At 41.1% G+C, this 21,681-nt stretch overlaps 2 long non-coding RNA genes across 2 annotated transcripts in view; both read left to right on the top strand.

The window, feature by feature from the left end:
* The window catches only part of LOC309634294, a 235,981-nt gene that overhangs the window by 28,242 nt on the left and 186,058 nt on the right, over window positions 1-21,681 (top strand). The window contains exon 3 of the long non-coding RNA XR_014247939.1: window positions 1,246-1,318. This is a non-coding gene — a long non-coding RNA (uncharacterized lncRNA). The remainder of the gene's footprint in view (window positions 1-1,245; window positions 1,319-21,681) is intronic.
* The window catches only part of LOC309634327, a 31,505-nt gene continuing 16,006 nt past the window's right edge, over window positions 6,183-21,681 (top strand). The window contains exon 1 of the long non-coding RNA XR_014247985.1: window positions 6,183-21,681. This exon is cut by the window's right edge and continues 14,634 nt beyond it. This is a non-coding gene — a long non-coding RNA (uncharacterized lncRNA).

Below are 21,681 nucleotides of genomic sequence, written 5' to 3'. Positions count from 1 at the left end.
GGGTGGGAGTATGAGCTTGCCACCCTCCAACCAGCTCTCAAGGTCAGTAATGGGGTGTTTGCAGAACTAGGAGAATTAATGAGACTCTACAACTGGCCCTGGAGTGGGAGGAAGGGACACTGTAGTGTGCTTCAAAATGTTTAACAATTAGCTCTCTAGAAAAAAATTATGTCAATTTATAAATTTTACTGCTGTAAAGGGGTGTGCAGCACACCATTTATAAATAATAATAAAGTATACAATGCTCTTTATTTTAAATTCCATATAGCCAGTTGATTCGCACTGAATGTCTTCATTGATTTTTTGCTGAACTCTTGTATCCATAGCCAACCTATGGTTGCAATTCAACTATGATTTGACAAGTGGAGTAATTTCCACCATCCAGATACCAATAGATGTAAACAACTCACGAGCATAGGAAATAGTAAAATTTAGTAAGATTATTAAGAAGGGATGAGTTTTGAGTATTTATGGCCGTTGTTTTTAATGTAAGTTAATTTTAAGTTTATACAATTTAAATTTTAATAATGACAGTGTTTAACAGTACAACTTGTAGAAAGCCTAAAAATGTATCAGCTGGCACACCACCGAGGAACATCCCACAGTTCTAATTATGTTTTTTACAGGCGTGGCAAATTACAGTTTAATCCCCACTTAAGGAGATATTTGGGTACGCCACCCGGAGTGAGGGGTGGTGGGCTGGCTGCAGGGATCTCCAGGCAGGAAGGATGGCATCCACCAGGGGGCAGTGTGCTTCCAGGTGGTCCCTCATATAGGGAGCCAGACCTCAGCCTGCAGTTACTAGAGGAAGAAGGATAAGGGCCACATCTGGGGGCAGAATGCCGAGACTCGGGGCTTCTTTCTGGGTATTGACCAGGGGAGCAATCAGGAAAGCAAAACAGAAGTCCTGAGGTGCCATGGGAAAAAGAGTGAGGGGAGAAGCCTCCTGCTGCCTGTACCCATCTGGCGACAGGGCAGCAAGGCCCATTCCAGACCCCACTCTCTGGTGCGAGGTGGAGACTCACCCAGGACAGAGGATGAACTTGGGCTCAGGAGCGTGAGTGGGACAGAACTTAATTACCCCAAACGGGGCTCAGGGCCTGTAGTTGACAGGGCCAGGGAGGAGAGACCAATACTAGAAGTGAAGCAGAATTTTCTAGTCAGTTAAACAATTTGGAGCCTTGGAGGACTCAAGCAGGATCACAAAAAATCCAGTTTCCGGACTGTTCTCTTTCCTGCACACAGGGTCTGTGGTTGAGTTTTTAAGCAGAATCAAGTTACAAAGCGCCACACAGCTATCCACAGGGGCTCTGATATGGTAAGTACTTTATATGTGATTTTTCCTTTTTCCATTTTGTAGGCTTACAGTCACTTTCTGGAAAGCCCATTTCAGGCTTAAATGCCTCTTTCAGGAGCTTGGAAGTTCAATGTCTTGGTGACTTAGTTTTTCCTACATAAGATAAATCCTGCCACCTTAACAAAGCAAAAACAAAATTGGTACCTGGAAAAATTGCCTTTTCTTATCAGTTTGGGCAGAATTGTCCCTAAAATGTTATAGACTATCCAAATCATTTATATAAAACAAGTTTTTGTTTGTTTCTCTACACTCACCTGTTAGGAGATTCAGTTTGCTTACTTGTTTTGTTTATGAAAGTCTAGCTTCGTATTGAAACTTGAAAGCCAAGGATTTCAAAAGAGTTGTGCTTGTCTCTTTGCATGTTTCAGGCATAAATTGCTCCCAGGCCACAGGATAAAAGTCACTTCATAACTGGTGTATGGGCCTTAGGTCAATAGAAGATCACCAAATTTTGTTTGAGACAATATGTGACTTCATCTTACATTGCTATTTTTAACAGTTTATGAACACAGTGGTTTACTAGCAAAACGAGAAAACGGCAAATTTTGGTGATTAACGTCTATCATAAATTAGTGTTGCAGGAGAAGGGGGAGCAAGAGAATGGTCATGTCCCAAGTCTCGAGCGAGTTCCTGGGACAGGCCACCAAGTGAGGGTCCTTGGTCTCGCATGGGAAAGAATTCAAGAGCAAGCCAAAGTAAAGTGAAAGCAGGTTTATTAGAGAGATACATATTCCACAGGTATAATGCCGGCCAGCGGCATCAGAAAGTGAGAGCGGCTCCGGGGTATGGAGTTGTTAGTTTTTATGGGCTGGGTAATTTCATATGCTAAGGAGTGGGAGGAGTATTCTAACTATTTTGGGGAAGGGGTGGGGACTTCAGAAATCAGGCCACCGCCCACTTTTTGGCCTTTTATGGTCAGCCTCAGAGCTGCCACGGTGCCTGTGGGTGTGTCATTTAGCTGATGTGTTACAATGAGCAGATGCTCAGGCTCAAGGTCTCCTGGAGGTCGAATCTTCTGCCATCTTGGGCCTGGTCGGTTTTTACCAGTCTTTGTCGTATCCCGTTTTTCTCAACGGCTGTGTCATTCTTTTAACGGTTGTGCCTGCCCCAATTCGTTCCTGTCTCATTCGTTCAAGTTGTTAAATAACTTATTATAAAAAGTGTTTAAAGATTATCATGTTTCATATAGAATGAGAAAAAAGATAGCTAAAATTAATAGAGTCACAGAGTGTATACTGTTTTCAAACTTAAACACGTTTTTACAGTGCATAATTTTAAACATGTGCAGATGTAGAGAGAGTAATGAACCCTCAAATTTTGTTAACTTGTTTCATTTATAGCCTTATACCCCATCAGCATAGCATTTCATCTCTAAACATAGAACTTAAAAAAATATACCACTATTACATTTAAAAAATAGTTATAAAAAAACCCATAGTATCCTTCAATAACTGGTCATTGTTCAGATTTCCTCAGTTCTATGCCCACAGGTATGCATGCTTAGACTTACAAGGGCAATACAATACACTGCAACTGGTTAATATTTCTCTTAAGTTTCTTTTAATCTATAGGTTCTTCCATCTATTTTTTAACACTTTATTTATTAAAGATAACATTTCTCTTTTACTTACTATATCACACACATTTCCCCATTATTCTTCAAGGCTTCATAATATTCCACTGTGTGGATGTTCCAGAGTTTATTTCCACAATCCTCTATTGTTGGATAATTAATTGTTTCCAATATTTTTTGTATATTCAATCTACTGCACTCAACACCCTAACACATACATTTTTGAAGAACTGCTTGATTGTTTCTTTAAGAAAAATTTCTAGTTGAAAGAATCAAACTCTCTCTCTCCCATTGCTTTTCCCAGTGGCTTGCTTTACTTCTAAAGTAAAAGTATGGACCTGCTGTTGAATTTGATATAAATTTATACTTTCCAAAAATTGAGGTTTTCTGCAGTAAATTTTGAAATCATTTCTTACTGTACTGGTAAGGCTCAGGATTATGTAAACAGGGTCTCTCATTACAGAAGGGTCAGGGAGAGATATATGGCAAGATGACTACACAGGTGTTCACAGTCAAAGAGCAGGTTAAACTGGAAGGTGTCGTATGTCCTCAATGAGCCATCCCTCTGGCTTGATGAGTCACTTTAGTTTGAACTGAAAATGTCACTATGTTTTACATGATTGATGAAAAACCCGGAGCATGTAAATAGAATGCCTTGGGAAATGTGTTCATTCCTTCTTTGATGGCTGTGCTGAAACTGTAAGGTTACAAGAAAGTCTAGTTTCCAGGAAGGAATGTGAGCAGTTGTTATTGCCACAGGCTAAGATTCCGCAACTTCCTTTGAAAGCTCTCAGGAATTCAGTGTGGGGTTGGATGAATGAAAAGGGGGTGGGAGTGAAGATAAAACCAGATCAGCCATGAATCCATAACTGTTGAAGTAGGTGGTGGGTACCTGGTGATTCAGTCTACTGTTTTCCCTCATTTGGGATATGTATGAAAGTGCCTGTCTATAATAAAAATTTAGAAAGTTTCTCAGAGTAATATGGCCAATACGTGGCCATGTGCCCCTGCCTGGCTCTTTGGGGCTCCAAGTACAGCCCCTGAAGCAAGCTTGAATGAATAAGATTTCACGATAAATTATTGTAATGGAATGTTTTTAAAGTAATAACAGTCCTTGGAGAGATTTCAAACTATATTCCATGCAAGTGTGTGTCACCATTCACTTTTATTTCATGAAATAAATGAATCATACAGGAATATTTTACAAGGGAAATTATCGTAGCCCCTTGCCAATGATGCTGGAAGATTCTGTCTCATACCCTTTGTTAAGGAGACCACTCTTGAAAAGAAACAAAACAAAACAAAACTTCACAATCAGGAAATTCTACCTTCTGTATAATCTGGTTTATAAATACCTATGGTGTACCAGATTGGGATTCATGAGATAATACTGATTTTTTTTTTTCTTTTAAACTTCTTTAGAAAGTCAGGGATTCCAGAGGCCCTCATACACAGTGGGATATCACCAAAAGTAGCTGTAGGAAATCAGGTGTCTAACATTTTAATTATAGAATTAATCCCAAGTCCTGGGGGAATAAATTTTGGACATAAAGACTGCTTGCATTAGTTATATGGATATTTGACCTATTAGATGCCTCCTCATAGTAGGCTAAGGACTAAGTGCTGAAAATGCCAAGTTAAATCACTTAACCAACCTCAGTGGTGATTCTCTGACATACAGAGAAGAGGGAAATTTTGATTTATGAGTCAGAAACCACTAGCAAGCAGCAGATGGTTGATTTTTTGTGTCCCCACACCCTGACAATGAAACTAGAAAGCTATAACCCTTAATGGGCATAACTTAGATCTTGGTTATAAAAGACCTCATTTCATAAAATAATAAAGATTTTATCCCTTCAAGGGATTCCACATTTTATGCATGAGGAAACAAAGGATGAAAGAAGCTTGTAAACTCAAGGTTAGATTGAAATCATGGTTCTGATTTGATTACATTAAGTGACCAAACCTAAAATTCACCGTGGTGACTTGTTTCAGGAAATAAGAGAACATCTTATATTCTCTGTGAAAAAAATGCATTCTATTCTATCTGCTCTCAACAACTGTTGTTTCTCACTAATACCAAAGTACACAATATCATTTCCATTTAGAATGTGTCTAGAACTAAGTTACAATACGGTGGTGAACAGAAGCCAACTTGTATCAGCTCTGGCTACACATCTCTTCTGTAACATCACGTGGGTGACTTGAAATCAGACATGGTGGGAGTATTTATACCACAGACATAGGCAAACACTTCAACCAAGAATTTTTTTTTTTTTTTTAATTTGGAAAGCCAGTTTGCCAGTATACCACTTGTTAAACTGTAGATGCTTAGTAGTCAAGGCTTTAACTTGACTTGACAGACTTTATTTATAGCTTCAGCCTATTTCCAGGTGACCATGAAGGCACATTACATTCTGCTAGGGCACTGATCATGTCCAGAATCCTAAATATGGTTCTGCATGACCTGCCCCTTGCCTGCTTCTTAAGCTTCATCTTATGCCATCCTTTTACTTGCTCCCAGCTCTTCAGACCCACAGACATGCTTTCATTCCTTTGAAAACTCCTTGCTCCTTCCCAACACTTGGCCGTTCTACAGTGTTCTCTGTGCCCCAACCCACTTGCTCCTAGTCAACACTTTCAAGACCTGCTGCTCATAGCTGAACTTCTGCATTCCCTGACTCCAAGTCTAGGTCAGGTACCAGAGTTGAAAGCGTTCCTTGTACTCTAAACCTTAGTTTTGTAAAACAGACTGCGGTTTGAAACTCTATAACTATCTATGATTGTTCGATTGAGGGTCACCTCCTTCACTGCACAGTGACTCCTACGGGAACTGGGTCCGTGTCTGTTTTTCCATTATGAGATTTCCCTATGAACTAGTAGACGTAGGGTCTTTTAAATATATATATTTAAAAAATAGTCCATTTTTTAAATATATATATTTAAAAAATAGTCCAGGGGCTTCCCTGGTGGCACAGTGGTTGAGAATCCGCCTGCCAATGCAGGGGACACGGGTTCGAGCCCTGGTCTGGGAGGATCCCACATCCTGCAGCGCAACTAGGCCCTTGAGCCACAGGTACTGAGCCTGCGCGTCTGGAGCCTGTGCTCCGCAACAAGAGAGGACGCGATAGTGAGAGGCCCGCGCACCGCGATGAAGAGTGGCCCCCGCTTGCCACAACTAGAGAAAGCCCTCACATAGAAACGAAGACCCATCACAGCCATAAATAAATAAATAAATAATTAAAAAAAAAAAAGTCCAAAGATTCCGAATAATTTAGAGAATAACATAATAAACACCTGTGTACTCATCAATGAGCTTTAACAAATCTCAACATTTTGCCAGAATTGTTTCACATTTTTTTAAAGAACAAAAACATTGGTATTCTAATTAAAACCTTTGCGAATTTCTCTCAGTCCCGTAGCCCTCCTTTCCACTCTGGAGAAAACCCTTATCATGAAGATGGTGTGTGTCCCTCCCCTTTAAGAACGAGCCACAATTTGCATGGAAAGGGCCCCTCTACATGCATATTTAGACAAGACAGTACTCATCTTTGCTGGCATATGTGGTGGCTGGGAGTGAGCAAAAGGCCCTTACTAATGAGCATTTGTGAGTAGCATGGTCCTTAGAAGAAGTGATGCCCTATTTGGTTCAGGATTTCCCAGTATGTAGTATGAGTCAATCATTTTGTACTGTCCTTTAAAACTCTTATAATTTGTTTAAAGCTGCCTGAGTTCTGACATTAGCTTGATTTTTAGACACTTTAAGCTTCGTTAACATAAGGTGGAAGGAGGGAGTGTTGAGTAGTGAAGAGCATGGGCAGCAGAGGCAAAGTCTTTATGAGCTGTGTGATCAGAGCTGTGTGATCCCTGAGCATCAGTCATGGGCCTCGCTGGAAACTGGCTAGAAATGCACATTCCCGGCTCCCACCCCAGACCCACTGAATCAGAAACTCAAGGGCGGGGTGGGGAGCGGGGGGCAGCAATCCGTTTTAACAAGCCCTCCGGGTGATTCTGGTACACACTGATATAGGGCAAGGAATTTCAGCCCTCTAAGCCTCACTTTACTTACCTTTATTTTGCAATAGAAATAGTAACAATAATATTGATGACACAAGACCTTTGTGAGGATTAAATATTAGTTAACACTTGTTGAGCACTTCTCCTGGCATCAGACACTATTCTTAGCACTTCCCATATTTTATCTCATTTAATCCTTAAATTAACTTCATCACAAATAAAAAGAGATTAGAAAAGTACCTGGCACCTAGCAAGCACTCAATAATTGTTAGTATCATACTATTATTGTTACCTTTTTGAGTTGTAAAGATTAAATGAGATGATTTAAGTGCTGAGCACAACATCTGATATATAACATGTGCTTAAAGGGTATTAACTATTTGCATATAAAAGCATTTGTCTGAGTACACATTATTTACAGGGGTCTTTATAGGAAGTGGAATATAGTCTAAAAAGATAATTGACAGGGAATCTCCCAATGGGAATAAAGATCATTATAGACAAAATTTTATAAATCACATTTCAGCATTTCTTTTTCTGATTTGCCATAAGTCAAGGAAGCCAAAGACAGCTCTTTGAACTAATTGCGAGGGCCAAGAGGGTAATTAACTGCTCTCTAATTAAGCTGGTAATAGCCGCCCTCTATTGGAGAGATTAAAAGCCAGAGAATCACTGCCGGCGAGGACTTTGGAAGACAGGCCACTCTCCACTCTCCGTGATGACAGCCTTGAAGTTTTGACCCTACAAAATAGCTCAAAGAGAGATTTGGCTCTGTCTCCCGGGGTCCAAGAAAAAGAGGAAAGTCCAGCTGGATGGAGAACAGTTAAAGGTCAGGAAAGTGTTCACTTGTATTTGGGCATTTGCATTTGTTTTAAAATCTTGCTCTGAAGTGTGCCTTCTAAAATTAAAAAGTCACTAGTAATTGCTTTGCAGTTTTATATAAATTGCTATCTATTGGAAAAGGACCAGTGTGCTCTACCTTGTGTGCTGTGAATGGGAAGCCAACCAATGGAAGCCTTTCCTATTTGCTCTCTCTTCCCCAGCTGAACTGACCACTCCTCCTCGTGTGCCCAAAACATCATTGGCTTCTCTGTTGGCACCTGGTACGCATGGAAGTGCTTGTCTTTTTCTTGGTCTAGACCAGTACTGTCCAGCTACATTTGTGATTTTAAGTTTTCTTAAGCAGTAGACCCTTGACCACAGGGGGTTAATCTGTGTATAACTCATAGTCGGCCCTCCCTTTTCAAGGTTCCTTGGCATCTGTGGATTCAACCAACCACAGATCATATAATACTGTTTTACTTACTACTGAAAAAGATCCGTGTATACATGGACCCACCCACTTCGAACCTGCGTTGTTCAAGGCTCAACTGTAGACACTTCAAAAAAGTAAAAAGGAACAGGTAGAATTCGTTTTAATAATATATTTTTTGAAACCAGTGTATCCTGAATATTATCAATTTGCTATGTATTTAATACATGAATATTAATAGATATTTCACAGGTTTTTGGGGGGTACCAGTCCTTTGAAATCCAGTGTGCATGCTTCATTTACAGCACACCACAATTTGGATTAGCCATGTTTGAGTGCTCCATAGCCACATGTGGCAGGGCCTCCTGTGTTGGACAGTGTTGGGTAGAGGATGAGCAACTGAAAGGCAGCATCTGATCGATCGTGTACCCACGGTGCTTTGGGCAGTGCATGAAACATAGTTGCTGTTCCATAAGTGAGCGTGGGAGGCAGAATTCTAAGGCCACCCCCCAGTGACCCTTGCCTTTGTATCATCCATTCCTCTTTGAGTGTGCGCGGAGCATATGAAAATGATGAGACATCAGTCTAGTGGTTAGGGTATGTTATATGGCAGAAGGGAAACTCTCTTGGATGGGCCTGCTCTAATCAGGCGAGTCTGTTAGGAGCAGAGTTTTCTCCAACTGGTAGCAAAGGAAAACGTCGGAGAGAAACATTCCTGCTGGCCTGGAAGAATACATACAGCTATGTAGTGAACTGCCAGTGGAAAGGAGCAGCCTCTGGAAGCTGAGACAGATCCCCGACGACAAACTAGCAAGAAAACAGGGACCTCAGTCCTGCAGCCACAAAGAACTGAATTCTACCAAACACTAGTGAGCTTGTAAGAGGACTCTGAGCCCCAGATGAGGACTGCAGCTGACACTTGGATTTTAGCCTTGTGAGACCCTGAGCAGAGAACCTACCCACGCAGTGCCCTGATTTCAGCCCCATAGAACTGTGAACTAAGACAGAAGTGGTGTTTTAAGCCACCAAGTTTGTTGTAATTTGTTACACAGCAATAGAAAACTAATACAGTAAATAAATGTCATACTTCAGCCATCATCATCCAGTTGGGGACAATGTGTCTAAACTTTAGGCATAGTCCCTAAGAGGAAATAGTGAACATTTCTGAACATTAGATTTGAAAATCAAACCAGTATCATTATGGCAACATATTTATCTTAACCATGCCAGGGCATCAGGAGTGGGACATTTGAGTTATTCTCTCTTTCCCAGTGCCGTTTGCATTAGAGGGAGAGCTAATTGAGAGGCAAAAAAAGACAAGCCCTCTGGAAATAAGTTCGATATACTCATCCTGTAAAGGAGTAATTATTGATTAAGCAGAGACAAATATGAAAAAAAATGATAATAATAATCATAGCTCACATTTGCTGGGTTTATACTCTATGCCAGGCATGTCACCCTTTGTTTCACTATATCTTCACCACAGCCCCAGAGGCAGAAACTGTTACTAACTTCATTTTATGGATGTGGAAACTAAGCATAGAGGTAGGAGGAGATTTAGCTGCATAATCAGGCAATAAAGGTGATTAGAAAGGAAGCGGAAGAAAAGGTATTCTTGGATGAAGCACTCTTCAGAACAGATTAGCCTGACTCCCAGATGCAGCTCTTTCTCTGGGATGGCAGAGAGCTTTATTTCTTCTCTGTTAACAGTCTTTCTTTTTTTTTTTTTTTTTAATTTTATTTATTTATGTATTTATTTTTATTTTTGGCTGTGTTGGGTCCTCGTCTCTGCGCGAGGGCTTTCTCTAGTTGCGGCAAGCAGGGGCCACTCTTCATCGCAGTGCGCGGGCCCCTCACTATCGCGGCCTCTCTTGTTGCAGAGCACAGGCTCCAGACGCGCAGGCTCAGTAGTTGTGGCTCACGGGCCCAGCTGCTCCGCGGCACGTGGGATCCTCCCAGACCAGGGCTCGAACCCGTGTCCCCTGCATTGGCAGGCAGATTCTCAACCACTGCGCCACCAGGGAAGCCCTAACAGTCTCTTTTTATGCCCCTTCCTTCAAACAAGATGCATTTCCCAAGTGGTCCTTGATCTCTGCATTCAGTCTTTCTACTTTCTCCTTTGGAGACATCATTGAAAATTATCTCTGGTCCTGACTTTGAAAGGCACGTCATGGACCACGCTGTTCTTCTGAGCTCCAACCCTCCAGTCACATTACCTGGATGTCTCACTAACCTCTCAAGTTCAGCTTGTTCAACAAAGCAGAGTTCATCATTCTGGTCTGAAAACCCGCTCTCCTCTCCAACACTCCAACCCTGCCAATGATTCCATAATCACTGACCAGTCCACAGGCTCCAAGCCCCGAAGACTGTTCAGCTGCTCTCATCTCCATTCCCTTTAGTCAATCAACTGCTAAAAGTCTCTTTCCAGAATGTTTACTCAGCCATTCCTTCTTCATTCTTCAACCTCCTGAACCATTTGGTCCCCTGACCTCCTTTGCTTCCTTCCTTATCCAGCTTTGGTTCCATGCTGCATCAATTCAGTCACTCTTACCAGAGCCCAAATCCCCTTGCTGCTCTATTTTTCATCATTTCTCTTTGACATAATGTGATCCCAACCATCTTGTTTCTCTTCAGCTGGGAGGCTGAGCAGTAGTGAAAAAATTACACAGAGGGAATATAAAAGTGAAATAGAATCCTCTGTTCCAGTTTTCACTGAGGCCCGAAGACCAAGGATGCCAAATACTATCATATTCCAAGGCAAATCATTTGGCCCACCTATACATGACTTGTGAAGAAAGTGGGTGGAAACAGGTTTTATGAGTTTTATCTTTCACTTACCTTGAGCTGTGAGTTCTTCCTATCTGACACTCCCTCCCTCCCCACACCTTAGCCATGTGGGAGCTTCACAGGCATCTTCGATAGGTATCTTTTGAAGCTTGGGGGACACAGACAGGCATTAGATTCATACCTAGGGAAGAAAGTCTTTAATGAGGGGCTGACTGAAATGAACTGTGTCAGTACAGCCGAGGGCTGCATTTAGGAAATAACCACATTCTGGTCTATGCCAGGCCAAAGCTGCATTTTTCCAGGGACCAAATGTGAAACCCACAGAAGGAATGTGAGTCTGGGTTGTTTAAAAGGAATTCTGACCCAAAGGACTTCCTGCAGTCAATGAGATGTCCTCAGCAAAAAGGGGTTGGAGGTTCTACTAAGTAGACAAGCAGAGAGGGATTGTAGGTGGCTGGTTAGAGGAGAGGCACTGCCTGAGACAAAGGAATTCCAACTGGAAGGGTCCAGCAGGAGGGTGTCTGGGGAGGCCACAGATACTCGAATGAGAGAATAAGTGCCAGCTTAAAACAGCAGCCAGAACCAGAGGGAAGCTACACCAACTTATATTTGTGTCAGTCAAATAAGGCCTTCCTTCCCCTTACCTTCCTGCTGTCTCTGCTCCCATCTTGGAAGACCTTTTGGTAGCCAGGCAGTGGGAGATCGGAGAGGGGTCGGGAGAAGTAACACTAATGGGGAAATAGAGGTGAAACCTCATTCCCCAATGCAGGCCCTTTGTTCTAAAGCATATCCAAGCTAGCAGTGAAGTTTGGAGTTTTGTTGCAATAGTTCTGGGCATATTAATTTATAAACTGAAGCTGTGATTTGGGGATGAAGTGACCAGAGGACATTTTATTATCTGAGATGATCAGAGAGTTAGAAGACCTTCCTAATATTTCATCTGAAAGGTAAGGAAGAGCTGGCTCAAAAAAGAGGATTCAAATGGGCAGTTGGGGGAGAAGAATAAAACTGTTTTCTCTTTGCACCCTAGGAGTCCATCTTGCTCAGTGAGATCATTCAATTATATCATTGAAATAATCTCAATCCGAAGCTAGGCTGAGACCTTCAAGCCATGGCAATATAGCATTTTTTCTGGTGGACACACTGTCCTATTCTCTGCAAAGTTACCTTGAGCCTCTCTACCTTCCTTGATCCCTGAGCTTCACACTGCCCCCTTACTCTCAGATGATCTTGCCTCAGTCTTTGCAGAAAGAGCAGAATTCATCAGAAGGGAGGAAACTCTTCATTTCTTCTGCATCGCCAAATGGAGCTTAGAACTGTACTTAGAGTATTAATTGTTAATTAACACATATATTGTAAGTATGTAAAGGATGGTTCCACTATTTGACAATCGTATGTGCTCTTAGGCAGGTAGACTCTTTTCTCCATAATCTTATTTTCAGTACTGGTTTGCTTATCATCTCATTTTCATATATTGTAAAAATAAACCTTTAGCTTAATTTAAATTTAGAAAACTTTTTCTGTTCATACTAAAACTTATGAGACAATCTAAAGTCAAGTTTTAATTTATATGTATTGCATTCTGCAAAATATGTTCACAAGATTACCATTTGTATGGTATTTTTAATATCTGAAATAGGACATTTCACGCCTTTGCCATTACCCTCAGAGAGCTTTTCTAGTCTCAATTCTCTTATTCCATCTAATTACAATTTCATTTTAAAAGCAGTTGGGAACATATATATCCTCAGCATTTAAATATGTTACATTTAATGTATCTAATGAGTTTTTAATTCCAATATAACTAACAAAATAATTGAAAAACTGAGTTGCTAATGGAAGCATGCTTCTCTGTACAAGTCATTTATATTATCTAAAGGAATTTTAAGTTCATTATAGAAAATTTGAAAATCACAGGAAAATATTAAGACTAAAATAAAAATCAGCCATAATCACAGCACTACTTCCCCACCCATTCTGGAGATCTTCTAGCCTTTTCTGTTTTTCAAACTGGGTATAGTAATGCACACATATTTCAAAACCCTGCGGTTTTCCCACTGAACGTTCTATTGAGGCCATCTTTTTTCCTGTGCTATTTAATACTATCTAACAATCTAATTTTGGTGACCAAATTGTATTCCATCATATTATAATCTGTTATAATTTATTATATAATAATGCATGTTATATATAATATTAAAATATACAATCTGGTTCTATTATAATTTATTTAATAATTCCCAGCTTGCTTATTTCTAGAAATAGAAAAACATGATATATATTTGGCTTCTGACATGTGTTCAGTTTTGATACTTCATCCCACCATCAATAACCTTAACTTAAACTTTGCCAAATTGTAGATTTCATAGTCTGCAAACAATTGTAGTCCTGTTTTAAATTCAGCAAAAATTAAAAGGCCACCAAAGTCTTTAGGTTGCTGAAATTGTGATCTCCTCTCAGGGTCTCTCTTTTCCCCATTTCCTTTACTTCCTAATTCCTTTTACCCAGTTTTTCCCTCTATTGAATTCTTCGTACTCCTTCCTCTGTCTCTCTCCAACGTGAAGTTTATTTTTATTGGATTTTTCCTGCTAAATGCTCATTGTAGAAAAAAGTCAGGTATTACACATAAGGCTTATAGGCCTTATGTTTGCCTACATATCATACATTTACCTGCATATCAAGGGTGGAACCATCTAGGGAGAGATTCATATATACCATGTTCATCCCACTGATGAGTCAGAATGCTGTCTTTTAAATTTACCCAAATGAGCAGTGGAGTTGTCACGTGGTCCCAAATGCTCTAATATACAATAACTAACACTCTCTCTTACTGAAGATAGACCTTCAAGGAAAGCCAAATCATAAGCAGAAGTTTGCTTCATAAGAATGAAATCAGAGCAAGGAGTTTGGGATTAGACATTTAGAATGTTTGGTGGCCACAGGCTGAGGCAGCCTTATGTATGCATCATTATAATTAAGATTAGTTGTGGGGTTAGGGTTAGGCTGAGGGACAGAAATTGTGACTGAGAAAATCATCAAGGAAATGAGTGCCATCCTGAAGTGTCTCTTGTGAGATAGCCCGTTGGCTGTGTTAAATCCCTCTGCCTTACTGTACATGGTGTACCCTTCTATTAGAAACTTCTGCATTGATGACTTGCTCCTTTCTTCACTCTCTTTCCCTCCTCCTGGTCATCTATGACCCTTGCTTTCTTGGTCCTCCTCCTAGGCCTAATTGTTCTTCCCCTGTCTTTTTTCTGTGCCGACTCTTAGTTCTTGCATCTCTGTAGTGACATGTTTATGCAAAGTCTGTCCTGGGCCTTGGGGTAGTCATTAATGTGGCTCCTGATGTCAGCACTCCTCTCTTTCCAGACACATGGTTGGATGACGAGTACTGCCTTCCTTGTGGTTGGGTGGGGCTGTGTGATGAGTTCTGGCCTTTGAATTATCAGCAGGAGCAATATCTGTCACTTCTGGGCTACAACAGTTAACTGCCAGTATGAGACCCATCTTTCCACCTGCTACAGAGACCAGCAGGGTTCCAGGTGGGTGGTTGTTCATCAGTCCAAATCCCAGAGCGAGATGACACTGAATAGCATTCCTAGGCAACTCTTGACATAAAGAATGGATGAGAAATAAACCTTTGAGGTATTAAGTCATTGAGAATTTGGGATTATTTGTTCTACAGCATAATCTAGCTCTACCCGGACTGAAATAACCTTCTTTTTTTTTTTTTTTTTTCTTTAAACTCTTCACCTTAGCCCCTGATGAGTTTATCCAAGATTGTGGCTTTAACTTTATCCTCTAATCAAATGAATTCCAAATCGACTGAACTGAACTTAATTGATCACCTGAGCTCAGGACCTAGTTTTCTAGTTACCTTGTAACACTCTCAGTGTCCACAGGAACCTCAGCCTGAATGTTCTGCAGGTATCTCAAACTCTCCAGGCCCCCAAGCAAACTTATCATCTTCTTTGCTTCAATGGCTGCTTCTCCTCTTTTGCAAATAACATTATCTTCCATGATTCACTCAGCATCTGAACCTGGAAATGTGCAAATTTCCTCCTCATGAGTGAGGTGGGGCCGGCCTTACCAGTGGAAAGTTCGAAAGGCAGAGAGACCAAGCTCAAACACAAAATCCAGGAACCAGAGGCACAATAGAGTTGTATCCATTCAAGTGCCTGGAAATTGTCTTTCTTAAATTCTTCCTAGTATACGAGTGAGGTTCTCATTTTCCTTTTCAGACCATGTGGGTTGACTTTCTCTTCCATTGGTTTGCTGAAAGCAGAAACAATCATCTTCTCCATCAGTCACCTAATGATGAGATTATTCTTTTTTTCTTTCCTTTTCTTTTTTCTTTCTTTCTTTTTAATTAAAAGGACACTTGTAACAGCAGGATTAGTCTCTGTCAAGCAAATTGGCTGCTGCAGGCTTCATAAACTATGGTGGACTTTCCAAGCATCATCTTCTTGTCTCCACTGCATAGTTGATGAGGAGCTGGCATTTAGCCCCTGAACGCAGCCAAGAAAGGGAAATCTAGGCTGATGTTCGGATGGTGAGGTAATATCAAATCTATGGTCCCTAAACCCAATGTCTCCACCCCAGGTTCATTATGTGTGTTTTATGCCAATTGCAGATCTGGAAGACTGCCACTCCAGATGTCACCAGGTCATTTATTTATTCATCAGACCAGGCCCATGATCCATTTGTTCCTCCAATCACCAGCAAAAAAGGAAAGGGTGATGAAATCAGTCTTTGGCTACATTGCAGGAATCAGGAATATATTTGGGATTGGCTGCCATCGTTGCACTTTAGGTTATAATCACAAGAGGAGGACAGGGAACTGAGAGTAAAGTACTATCCAAAGAACAGAGAGACCAGGGAAACAATCCATGCTGGTTCTTCCCTTTGCTAAGGCAGTTCCTCATTATCTCTGTAGGTTGAGAACCAAGGCCATTTCTTTGGTAAGAGGGGGCTGGGTGGATACGCCATACCAAGCACTTAACAGAGAGAAACACTAATATTTTGTGGGAGCCTCTGTATGAAGTCACAGCTGCAGAACCAAGCATGTGGAGTGATGTGGGGTGGGACTGAAGGAGAGTCAACCAGGGTCAAGCTGCTAGTGTTGCTATTGAGAAGACGATGCCATTCTTATCCCTACTTCTTTGTGACTAGTTTTCTCTCTCCTATCTGCAGTTTTTTTTTTAGATATTGAGTATAGTTCCCTGTGTTATACAGTAGGTCCTTTTGGTTATTGGTAGTTCTATTTTTTAAATTTTATTTTATTTTTGGCCGTGCTGCGTGGCTTGTGGGATCTCAGTTCCCTGACCAGGGATTGAACCTGGGCCACGTCAGTGAAAGCCCGGAATCCCAGCCACTAGGCCACCAGGGAACTCCCCTCTTGTCTGCAGTCTGAAGCTTGAATGGCAATATTTCTGAGAACTACCATGAAGAAGGGGGTGGATTTGGTCGGACTGTCTGTTTATTGTGTGGTTTATCACACAGTCTCCTTATTTAGTTGTGGTGCCTCCCTCTGTTGTCAGCTGTGTCTGCTGCTCCCAAGTCCAGACACCTCCACATGACACGTCCGGGGGATAGCGCTGAGGTTCCACTGGGGCAGGGATTGTGGCTGCCTGGCCACAAAGGGCTGGTGAGGGGTTGGAGGGATTGCTCACTCCTTACAAAACTTGCGGTCAGTTGTCCTGCTTTCAAACCCACTCAGCATTTCTTCCTTGGGAGGCACCTGGCATCCTCAAATCCTGAGACTTTCTGGGGATTCCGAGGCATGAACTGGTATGTTTCTGGTTAACTCCTCCTCCCGTACCTCCTTTCCTTTCCCTCCTTGGGTTTCCATTTCCAAAATATTGTGGCTGTCTGTAATCTGCTGTCATCCCCTTTTCTCTTTTCTTTGTTTTTGTAGGTTCATGTTTTCTTTTTCTTTTAATTTTTACAGTCATTTTAGAGGGGTTTGGGAAGGGAAAGGCAAATTTGTGTGTATAATCTTTCATGTTTACTGGAAGTCTATTCACTTATTCTTTCTCCCAGTTTTTCTTACGTCTCTCAGAGCACTCTTGAATGTATCTTGAACCCAATAGGTACTTGATACAAATCAAAGCAGTTATAATATGACAAAGTGGCTTCCCTGACCCATGGGGACAAAAGGCAGGGATTAAAATTACCCTGCATGAAGATTTCTGAAAACAGCAGGTAATGCAATATCTATCCAGATTTCTTGTTTTTTGCTCATTCAAAAACTTGTGAACATCATGCTCAAATTTAGGTACTGGGACGTGGATAAAATGATTAGAAATCTTAGAGCATCTCCTGGTGAATTTCTTTTGTATTTCTTCATATGACACATGGTAGTTCAGTCACTAGTGTAAGTTGAACTTTTGCTGTAGTCTGGAGTGAGAGAGGAGTAACTGTCTTTTTATAGTGAGAAAACAGCTGTGCCATCATTGCATATGCTAAGAGAGGGAGGAAAATTTGTCAGGGGTTCCTGTTTGTCACTGGCAAGAAGAGTGAGATGCTGGGGCAACACATTATTCCAGAGGTGCAGATTCTTCTGTCAATTTCCAAGAATTGACTTAGCTTTATCCATGAGGATCCTGATGGAAGGTCTGAAATTTCTCTTCGAACCTGCCAAAGCCTGGCCTTTTACACAGAACATTACACGATGCCAACAGATAGTTTCCAGAGAGGAATTGGGAATTAAGTGGAGCTCTGGTTGCGGATGATTCTTTTTCATGCCTAGCTACCCAAACAAAGAGACTGAGGCAGAAGCCAAATCCGCAAGTGAACACACACAGTGGAATCGGTGCATGGGAATGTAGGGGCTCTGGCTGATTAAACTGCAGCCAGAGCGCCAGGGGGCAATTTCTCTACGCCTCCCGTCTTGTATTTTGGCAGCTCTCTCTTCTCTACCCGCACCGTCCCCTCCCCACATCCTCAGATCCATTTGCACTGTTGTTTGGAAGGAGCCCAATGCGCACAGATTGGCAGCACTGTAATTGGTGCTTTCCTTACCTCTGCCTCTTTTCTCCCTGCATTTGATCATTCTGATAATGACAGGTTATTTTTTCCCCCTTTACCATCGGAAAACAAAAAGAAACTCTTGAAAGAGTCGCGGAGTTATATTTCAGTTTTCTGATGTATACTGCTATGGGAAATAAAATTCACATTTTAAAATGTTTTCCCACTTCTGTTCCCCTCGTCCTCCCCCCTCACCCAAACAGTCAACACTGATGGGAAACTTTAATGTTGAGAATTGATTTTTTCCCCTCAGAAGGTGTTGTGATTACAGTGGCAGCATCCTTGAGAGTTGACTTGTCAAAATATTGACGATCTTTTTTAAGACCTTCATCATTGTCATCATAATTGGTGCCTCCGTTTGTTAGACTCTGTTTATTTATGTGCATTTTATTTCAAGTGATATTTCTTAGGATAATATTCACAAGGGTTTGGGGCCCCCGGAATGAAAAGTGTTATATAAACTGAAATGCTTACCCCCTGGCAAAAGGTAATCTCCATTGCACACACCACCTGGTTAGGACAGCTCACATTTGCACAGTGTTTTGTAGTTAAGAAGGGATGTTCATGTATATTGTTTCGTGTAATCCCCCTGATAATGCTGCGAAGAACACATAAGGGATGGTCAGGCTCCAGGAATCATCCCACCTTGACATGCTGCCAGGCCTGTGTGAGTCTGTACCTGGTGTACTGCTAGCTTTTCACAGGTGTTGTCGTGCAGCGCTATAGCAGCTGCGTCCCAGGTGCTTCAGTTTTGGAGAAGGGCTGGATTTATAGAGGCACAAATAAGCACAAAATAATTAGAGGAATTTTTTCATTTTCTCATGTCTCCTAAGGAGGAAAACTGAGCAGATAATTAATTATAGGATCTCTTTGGCAGACTGGGTAAGAGGGGAAATCTGTGGGTACTGCAAAATTAATAGAATTGATTCCATCACAATTGTATAAACAGTTCAGTTAAGGATACATATAATTAGGGCACTAGCTATAAAACAAATTGAGTATATCATGTGATTTACCATAGATTAGGATATGACTCGTGAGTGACAATAATGCACTATTTAAGCTGTTGGCAAAAGATTTAAAAGCTTTTTTTTTTTTTTACTGGGACACACACAGCCTTTGAACTGAGATTTTAGAAGAGAGCATTTCAAGGCAGTAAACAATTCCTCTAGAAGAGCATCCTTCTAGAAAAGAAGACCAAGCAGTACTATAATAACTGTGGGTGTGATTTGATTCCTTCAGAGGTCTTAACTAGAAGTTTACTTCTTGAAGGAATGCCTTAAATGCAAAACTGTTAATTAACACAGCTATAAATGGCCACATAATGCTGTGGAAAAAAATACAGGCTTTTGGGAAGAGCACAGGCCTTGGACAAGCTTGAACTGAGCTTGACTCCTAGATCCTCCATGGACCAATTATACAACCTTGGGCAAACCTTGATTTCTGTGAGCCTCTGTTTCTCCATGTGAATATCCATGGATTAAAAATGCCTCTTTTATAAAATAGTTGTGAGGATCAAGTGGGATAAAGCAGGCAGCGTGCCTAGCATGGAGAAGCAGCTCCACAAAATGTGGCCATTCTTCTCGTGGTTTGATGTCCCTCCCCTTCTCCAGGGAACCTAAGCACCTTTGGGTCAGAGTCTCAGTTCAGCTCCTTTTTTTGTTCCTTTGAAACCCCACATTACAAAGTCCCTCAGAAAGGCTTTAATTGGGCTACAGTTAGTCTTTATTCATCACAGCCTTGCTTCCAACTCACATCCTGATTGATCAATTGGCCCTAATGGAGGAGTTTTAGGAAGGACTGTTTAAAAAAGCACTGTATTGGCTGATAACAGCTGACACTTGGTCCAGAATCTGTTTTGTTTAAATGATTGTACATAGGAATCAACTTTTCATTTCCCATGCAACAAAGGAAAAAGGATTATAGCTTACACACTGTAAATCACTTAAATATCCTTCGCCTACGGGTTCTGGAATCATATTTAAGAAATGTGAGGGGAACGAATGCACTTTCTGGAATCTGAAGTGAGACTTGCACTTGCCCTGCATTCCTTTTTCTTTCCATTACACTCTCCATGGGACCTGGTGAAGGGACCCGTGTCTAGAGGTGTCGACTGGCCTTCGTCCTTCCGCACACGAAGCCTCTCACATAAATAGACCCAGAAGAAGGAGCTGTAACAGATTTGAGAGTGAGCTAGTATATTGGTCGAAAACTTCTTGTTGGAAAACAGAAATCTGAACAAGTCAACTCAGGCAAAATAGGAAATTTATTGGCTCAGATGATTTGGAAATTCAGGGATGATGCTGATTTTAGATGCCAGGTTATCAACCCCAATGAAAAAGAGGTATTCTGATTACTCTGGCAGAAAAGTCTTGGGGAGGACTCCACTTAGATTTGCCTTGCTGGACTAGTAAAGAAAATTGCACTATTGCATGTCACATTCTATTACATGCTACAGAAATCATGTGGTAACTGGTATTACTTCTATTTTATTTTCTGCTTTTGTCTTCCTTTCCCTCCTTTTTTGTGGCCTGGGTATAGATCCTTAAATCTCTTTAAATATGTTATATGCTTTCTATTTCTACTTCACTAATCATCGCTCTGCTTATATCACATGCCCATCTTTGAACCGTTCACCATGACCAGAGGATGAGCATATTCATTGGTCAGCCTGGGCTGCATGACCACTCTTGAGTTGAGGGTAGGGTGGCATCACTATTCACAGTTGCGTTAGGACCACATGACCAGGGGAGGATGCAGGGTAGACAGACAATGTGTGTCTACTGTACCCATCCCTGTGTTTTACCTTTTCTGTTGAGAAATGTAATTGTTATGACTAAACTGATTCCCTCTGGCTAATTCGTTTCCTCTTCTGCCAGCTGGTCAGAATCTTTTCATGATTCTCTGTCAATAAAAGGCAACAGTTAAACCCTTAAATGTTCTTGAGAAGTTACATTATTTCATAGCCTTTACAAATTTAACAGTGAGAAAATCCCCATTTCCATTAAATTTTCCCAGGCAGAATTTCTAAATCTTTTGTCATCTTCTTAGATCTTATAGACAGTGTTATATTTCTTTCCTGCCTTTTTCTAGTTCAGGATTCCAAATGGAGCTGATGTGAAAGATATAGTGTAGGATGTTGGTAAAAAAAAAATATGAATTTCTGGGTCAACTGACTTGTGTTCAAATCCCACTTCAACCACTAGACCAGCAGTGGTTAGGGAAATGCAAATAAAAATGCTATTTTTTTCATTTATTGTATTGGCAAAACTTAAAAATGTTGATGTAATATACATCTGTTTTTTTTTCTGCCTTGCATCATTTCCTTCTGTTCTATGGCAACAATACCACATACATTTTGCATCCAGCCCTATCTGAATCCCGATCTACTCCTGGACTGCTCAGTTAGATGAGCCAATAAATTCCCTTTTTAGTTTAAACCACTTTGGGTCAGTTATCTATTACTTGAAACTGAATTGCAATTTGCATAATTGAGAATTTCTGTTTCTTGTGAAGGTATGGGGAAGGTATTGGCCAGGCATCTGGTAGCAGATTGACTCTATGGGACCCCTTCCTGCAATGCCGGTTGTATCAGGAGCGACTATAGCTTTTTCCAGGAAGCCTCCTGTAAGTCTTTTGTAGAGGCTGTAGAAAGCCGTCACACTG

Source organism: Balaenoptera borealis (assembly GCF_965194805.1).
Source record: "Balaenoptera borealis genome assembly, chromosome: 8".
NCBI lineage: Eukaryota > Metazoa > Chordata > Mammalia > Artiodactyla > Balaenopteridae > Balaenoptera > Balaenoptera borealis.
The sequence above is the reverse complement of the archived record's forward strand: the minus strand, read 5'-3'. Positions and strand labels throughout refer to the sequence as shown.